Source organism: Rutidosis leptorrhynchoides, chromosome 1 (assembly GCF_046630445.1).
Source record: "Rutidosis leptorrhynchoides isolate AG116_Rl617_1_P2 chromosome 1, CSIRO_AGI_Rlap_v1, whole genome shotgun sequence".
NCBI lineage: Eukaryota > Viridiplantae > Streptophyta > Magnoliopsida > Asterales > Asteraceae > Rutidosis > Rutidosis leptorrhynchoides.
The window spans coordinates 462,544,692-462,553,363 of record NC_092333.1 but is presented as its reverse complement, the minus strand read 5'-3'; positions in this window follow the sequence as shown (position 1 = coordinate 462,553,363).

Here is an 8,672-nt window from a genome sequence, read left to right as displayed (position 1 = left end):
ATTTGAAAAAGTGTAGACTTGACAAAAATATGAAAATGAGCATTAGTTTGATTTGAATGTCATGTAAAAAGTGTTTAATTGTTATAATGATTATTTTTGACATGTTTAAGAGTTTAAGTGTGATAAAACATTGTATACATTTTCGTATATAAAAATGTAGAATTGTTATTATTAAGAAAATGTGTATAAAATGTGTTATGAATTAAACATGTCATCATAATTGTTTCAGTTTATTATTTTGCTAACACTAATGCATATTTGGATGCACAATTTTTGTGTTTAATGTGTTTTGCAGAAATATACAAATACGGACGGTGCATCATCGTCCAGGCAACCAGAACCCGAACCGGAAATGTTTTATGAACAAGAACAACAAGTGCAAGAAGAAGAAGAACAACATGAGGATCAACATATTCCATACCACGATCAAGATCAACTATTCGTGAATCAGTTTCGTCAATTCGCTCCACATCAAATGATTCTGCACCCAGACATTAATGAAGATCAGTTACACCCAAATCTGAGATTTGATCGATGTTGGATAGAGTATCCAGATTATCAAAAGAACATGCACATTCTCTATTTTAAGGGTGTTGAAATGCCAAGGGCAATTGACTGGGTACCTTTGGAAACAGTTGACCTTGCCGATCCGATTCGGGAATTATTGGTGCAAAGGTATGGTAATTCTCAGTTTAACTATTGGATGCGCCTATTTTCCATTCGTAGAACCATATATAGGGAATGGTGTATAGAATTACTTAGTACTATTAAGTTAAACAGTGATGTTAGGAGGTTAGATGATAGAAGCTTTATTAGATTTCTGTTAGGTGGACGCATGTACAGGATGTCCATGATAGATTTAGCCAGGGCTTTACAGATTTACACCCCTGCTGAACTTTTGAGCCCCGACCGTAATGGCCTGATTGCCCAAGGAGAAAGGGTAGATAGGGAATATAATGTTAACGCCGTCTGGAGGCGTATGTCCCATTTTAATGAGTTTCAAGCCGGTGGGGGACATACATACTTAGATATTGATAGAGCTGAACTCCGGGTGATACATCGATTCTTAGCAAACACAATTACACAAAGGGGTAAGAATAAGGAGAAATTGACTTTAAATGATTTATTCTACCTTAAGTGTATTAGAGACCCAAGGAGTTTCGTTAACATTCCCTATTGTGTTGGTTATTTTCTCGCTAATGTAGTTGGGGGGATGAAATCAGGGAGTATTATAGGTGGTGGTATTTTCATTACTCTCATTGGAGAGTATCTAGGTGTTGACAAGAACCAAGGGGGTCCAATGTTCGAAATAGAGGACCAAGGTGAGACTATAGGTTCACATCTTTATCAGGGTGCAAAGGTGTTGTTAATGAGACGTGGTCGGGTGATTCCATATGAGGGACCTCAGCCACAGCAAGAGAGGGGTTCAGATGACGAGATGGAGGAGGCGAATGACATTAGGGAAGTCATTCGAGAGACTGCTCTTGATTTAAACGTTCGTATGGAGGAAGAATACATGACGAACGAGGATAGGCATAGGCAGTATGAGGCATGGCAACGCCGGAATGATTACGAGCATTCCCGGCAACGAGAGCATGATAAATGGGATTATCATCAGCGCCAGATCATAAGCCGGTTGCAGCCTAATGAGATCTATTATCCGACCCAACCCGCATACTATCCTGCACACCAGCCAGAAATGAGACCACCCTATGACTTATATGATTATGACGCAGCATACCAGTTCACCTATAACCAGGCATGGAACCCGGGCGAGAACATGAATTGGGATCCCTATCCTAATTACCCTCCTAACCCACCTCCTGATCAGTAGAGATAAGTTGGTAATTTTTATTTTTATTATTTTAAACAATTAATACTTTGATACGTTTATGTAATGTTTGATATTTGTATTATTATTGTGTACTAATATTTCTTTCTTATAGTTTGAAAGTGGGATACCAAAGTTCCATTTCAAATTTCATGTATAATTATATTTGTATTGTATGTAGTTTATTTTATGCACAAAACAGGGTAAAACAATGCGTTTTCAAAGACTGGCATTAAGTTCAGCAAAAGCAAGTAATTTTGACGACAAAGATGCAAAATATATGTGAAATAACAACAAGACGGAATGAACAAATGACGTGCACCATTTATCATTCAACAATCAAACGACAATATATTTGAAACTTTGGTAAAATTTAAACACTTTTCTACGCTAATCACCCTCAATAATTTAAATTGTTACTGATTTCTTGCAAATGAGGGCATTGCAAGATCTTAAGTGTGGGAAGGGGTTAAATTCTTTCGGATTTTAAAAATTTTTGATTTAAACACTTGGTTACCATTAAAAATACTAGTAACGCAGTAGTTGTATTAGAATCTAGTGCTCTCCGATAACAAGGAACAGCCCTAGTCTTATATACTGACTACCCACTTCTAGTAAATTTTTCAAAATTTTCAACAAAATGAATTCAAAATCATGTTTATACATATTTATGAACGATGAAAACTAGGTCATTGAGCCGAAATTATCGTTACCTCGGAAAGGACATAAATTGAGAAACAACCAAAATGTTAGAATTCATTTAATAAGAATGGAATAGAAGAGAAAAAGGCAAAGAAAAACATAAATAAAAGCCAAGTGTGGGAAATTTTTACCAAACTATTCAAAACATATATCACATATTTTTGTACAAACAATTGAAAATACTTTTGTTTTGAACGATAATCAACTGTTTTACCCGATAAAAGAAAAGAAAGATGGATCTACACGATGAATCAATTCCATCATTAAAAGGAAGTAAAGTCTTCCGAAAAAGACACGCGCTTCTTGATTTAGGTCATGAAGTTGTCGTCCAGACCAGCTGTAGGTTGACGAAAAATCTAGAAAAGTCATCACTAAAATCGGCTGGAAATCCACGGACCTCAGCATCAAACAGGGTCGCCAGGTGGTCAGATTTATCCTAACCATGAGAAGGATTTATCTCGTACAATGGGGGGCACCGTGCAAATTAGCTGGATAAGACTAATGAATCAGATCCCCAGAAAGGATAATCTCCTTTAAAGATTAAAAATCAGCTTTTAAGCCTGATATTACTCAATCCTTGAGATTGACCTTAAAGATTGAGAATTCAAACTCATGGAATTCAATGATATCTAAACTCGAGCTTGAACGAGAAAATATTTTGATCAAAAATTACAAACCGATTTGTTTTCTGAAAATCCATTTTCAATGCGTTCATTACCATTGAACGTAAAATCCTAGGAATTCACCTGGAATTCATTAGGTCACCTGAACCAAATCGGGTGTCAACCGTAAGAACGGTGGTTGCATAGCATGGTCGGAGACAGGACCTTGTGCCAGACCGAAAAATCAAAGGATGATCTTTACTATTGCTCCTACCAAGGATAGTTCTAGCATCCGACACGTTAAAAAGACCATAATCAAATGCATGTCATTAGACATTGCCTTAACAGTTTCTTGTTCATCGCTTTCCTTTACAACCGGACGGTAGTTTACCAAAAGGTAATATACGGAACAAGTAAGCTGGATGTGTGCTTTCCGACACCGGGATAGCAGTGGATTACACGAACCTAAAAGTTTTAGCCAAAATATTGATCCACAAACATATTTTGCAACACCGATAATGGATCAAATCAGAAAACTTGTCTAGGGTAAAATCTAGCTTGAATTTTCAAAAGATCAAATGTTTTCATAAAGATCCAATTTCCTTAAGGATCTAAATTTTTATAGTCATGTGGGACTGTAAACCGCCTTTCAAATGTGCACTTTGCTTTGGAAACCGAAAGTAAATCGGCTATTTGATTGCCAGTGTCGTTGACCTAAACCCGAGGCAACCATAAAAAGACACACCCACCTTTAACCATATCGTTACTACCATTGTTTATACCGCTGTATTGAAGTCACTGATGTACAAAGTGTGAAGAATAAAGAAGTGATTCAAGTGTTTTTCAAGACTATATTGCTTGAGGACAAGCAACGCTTAAGTGTGGGAATATTGATAATGCCAAAAATGAACACATATTTTATAGCATTATTCCCCAAGAAAGACAAGATTTTAGTTGATATTGTTCGATTTACAAGCGATATTCGTTTATATATTAAAAAGTGAAGATAAAAGGCAGATTCGACAAATTGAAGACGGAAAGGTCCAAAAAGCTAAAATGTACAAGATACAATCAAAAAGGTTCAAATTATTGATGAGGAACGTCTCAAAACAACAAGAGTACAAGTTACAAGACGCAAAGTACGCAATATAAAATAGTACGCGAGGACGTCCGAAAATCCGGAACCGGGACCTGAGCCTAGAAGAAACGCCCGACGCAACGGACTAAAAATTACGAGTTAACTATGCATATAAATATAATATAATATATAAATAATTATTAAAATTATTTATATTTTATTTATATTTATTTATTATGTCGGCAAGCAACAAGTTAAAAGAATGTGAGCTGTCATCACTTTCCATGCGACTCGCATGGCAGGAAGGGTGAAGCCCATGCGAGTCGCATGGCTTACTTTTCCAGGCCACATTCTATTTAAAGCGAGTTCGTGATCCATTTTATGTACACCTTAAAAATATATATCTATCTCTCTGTCTTTCGTATTACATAAATAAATATAATTATAATTTTAATTTTAATTAATAATAATAATAAGATTATGTTAAGGATTGTTTTGAGTGTATAAGTCGAAATTCTGCCCGTATAATATTACTCTATATTATTAATCACTGTAAGTTATGTCTATATTATTTTCATTAATGTCTAGTAGCTAAGCCGTTATTATGCTTATTTAATACCGAAGTAATCGTGATGTAAGGCTAAATACTAAAATTGGAGTAATTGGACTTTGGACCATAATTGGGGTTTGGACAAAGGAACGACACTTGTGGAAATTAGACTATGGGCTTTTAATGGGCTTTATATTTAGTTAACGATACCTCATTAATATTATATAAAGGTTATAATTTTGTGTATCTATAAATATCCACATACGTCTAATCGGATACGGTGGACGGGATATTTATAAGTACATATTATTGTTCATTTGAACGGAAACGGGGGGTGAATTATTGGCCACTAGAATAGTTGAAACAGGGGTGGATTACATTCAAGGGTAATTGGGTGTAATTGTTAACAAAGTATTAAAACCTTGGGGTACACGCAGTCGATAACCTGGTGTATTCATTAAACAAAGAATTAAGACCTTGTTATAGTTTAAGTCCCCAATTAGTTGGAATATTTGACTTCGGACATAAGGACTATTTGACAAAGAACCTCGCATTTATAATTATGCCCGTTGGACCATTATGGACAAAACCGTATGGACATCTTGAATAATCCAGGACAAAGGACAATTAACCCATCGGACTAAAAATTAAAATTAATACGCCAAACATCATGATTATGGAAGTTTAAATAAGCATAATCTCTTTAATTTCATATTTAATCGCACTTCTAATTATCGCATTTTAATTTCTGTCATTTAAATTATTGTTATTTACTTTACTCTTTAAATTAAGTTTTATTTATTTTTAATATTTTGTTTTAGGATTTAACTGTATTTTAAGTTTTAAAAAAAATCGACAAACCGGTCATTAAACGGTAAAAACCCCCCTTTTATATATTTATAATACTACTACTACTAATATATATATATTTATATTTTTATATTTTTAAAATATATTGTGCGTTAAACTTCTCGAGCTTTCTCTGTGGAACGAACCGGACTTACTAAAAACTATACTATAATACGATTAGGTACACTGCCTATAAGTTTTGTAGCAAGGTTTAAGTATATCCACTCGAATAAATAAATAAATAACTTGTGTAAAATTGTAGCATATTTAATAGTATTTCGCACTAAAAATAATACTATTTTGTATACACCCCCTACGACATCAGTACTGTAGTGACCCGAACTTTTCCGAACTCTTCTATGATTATATATATACATGAAAACTATATTTGCATGATTAAATGTTTCCAACATGTTAAGCAATCAAACTTGTTAAGACTTGGTTAATTGAAACGGAAATTTTGTAAATATTTGATCACCCAGTTTGACCGATGATTTACGAACGCTATAAGTGGTATATGACATGATGATACATATATGAATAAATATTTTTGTTTAACATGATAAAATGATAATTAAATATATCATTAAGTGTGGCAACAATGAACTACATAAGTAAAAACAAGACTACCAACTTAAGAATTCCGAAACGAGACATATACGTAACGATTATCGTTGTAACGATATTTTAATGTATATATATCATATTAAGATATATTCATATATCATGTTAACATGATAGTATAATAATTTAACATCTCATTTTATATAATAAACAATGAATTAACAAGATTAAATGAGATCGTTAACTTAAGGACTTCAAAACAAATCAAAACATGTAACGACTAACGATGACTTAACGACTCATTTAAAATGTATATACTTATAATGTTTTTAAATGTATTTGAACACTTTTGAAAGACTTCAAGACATATACCAAAGTACTTCCAGTTAACAAAAATGCTTACAGTTACATTCTCGTTCAGTTTCGTCAACAATTCTACTCGTATGCACCCGTATACGTACTCGTAGAATATACAGCTTCTAGATGTATGTACTATTGGTATATACACTCCAATTATCAGCTTTTAGCAGCCCTTGTGAGTCACCTAACACATGTGGGAACCATCTTTTGGCAACTAGCATGAAATATCTCATAAAACTACAAAAATTTGGTAAATCATTCATGACTTTTTACAAGTAAACAAAATTACATATCCTTTATATCTAATCCATATAACAATGACCAAAAACACCTACAAACACTTTCATTCTTCAGTTTTATTCATCTAATGAATCTCTCTCAAGTTCTATCTTCAAGTTCTAAGTGTTCTTCATAAATTTCAAAAGTTCTAGTTCATAAAAATCAAGAATACTTCCAAGATTGCAAGTTTACTTCCAAGTTTTCTAAATCCATTCCAAGTGATCATCCAACCTCAAGAAATCTTTGTTTCTTACAGTAGGTTATCTTTCTAATTCAAGGTAATAATCATATTAAAACTTTGGTTCAATTTCTATAACTATAACAATCTTATTTCGAGTGAAAATCTTACTTGAACTTGTTTTCGTGTCATGATTCTGCTTCAAGAATTTTCAAGCCATCCAAGGATCCTTTGAAGCTAGATCTATTTTTCTCATTTCCAGTAGGTTTATCCAAGGATCTTAAGGTAGTAATGATGTTCGTAACATCATTCGATTCTTGCATAAAAAGCTGTCTTATTTTACGATACAAACTTGTAATCACTAGAACATAGTTTAGTTAATTCTACACTTGTTCGCAAATAAAGTTAATCCTTCTAACTAGACTTTTAAAATCAACTAAACACATGTTATATATCTATATGATATACTAACTTAATGATTTGAAACTTGGAAACACGATAAACACCATAAAATCAGATATACGCCGTCGTAGCTACAACCGGGGGCTGTTTTGATTGGGATAATTAAAAGCTATGATGAACTTTGATTTAAAAGCTAGATTTCTGGAAAAATGATTTTTCTTATGAACATGGAACTATATCCAAAAATCATGGTTAAACTCAAAGTGATTGTATGTTTTTCAAAATGGTCATCAAGATGTCGTATATATATATATATATATATATATATATATATATATATATATATATATATATATATATATATATATATATATATATATATATATATATATATATATATATATATATATGACGGAAATGACTACCTTTTACTAAACGACTTGAAAATTGTATTTCCGACAATAAACTCATACTTTTTCTATTTAGTTTCAAAAAGATAAGTTCAATACGAAACCGTGGCCGCTTGAATCACTCAAAACGGATTTGAAACGAAGAAATGGCGAGTAAAATAAGATTGGTAAAAACTACACAATTTAGCTACGTGAAACTTTGTAACAAATCTATTCCAACCTTAACTTAATCAACTTGTATTATATATTATGTAATCTTGAGATACCATAGACACGTATACAATGTTTCGACCTATCACGTCGACACATCTATATATATTTCGGAACAACCATAGACACTCTATATGTGAATTAAGGGAGTTGGCTATACAGGGTTGAGGTTGATTCCAAAATATATATAGTTTGAGTTGTGATCAATACTGAGATATGTATACACTGGGTCGTGGATTGATTCAAGATATATATTATGTTATTCATGTACGACAAATTATGGAACTTCTAACTTCGGACCGCTAACTGGACAACTAAAAATCATCAACACGTAATAAAGAAAATATTGTGAATATGTTTCAATCATATTTTGATATATGTATATATTATTATAGGTTCGTGAATCAACCCGTGGCCAAGTAATTTTCTCGACGAAGTAACATTCGGTGAAGGTGAGTTATAGTCCCACTTTTAAAAATCTAAATATTTTTGGGATGAGAATACATGCAGTTTTATAAATGCTTTACAAAATAGACACAAGTATGTGAAACTACTTTCTATGGTTGAATGATCGAATTTGGATATACCCCCTTTAGCTTGGTAGCCTAAGAATTAGGGAACGTACACCCTAATTGACGCGAATCCTAAAGATAGATC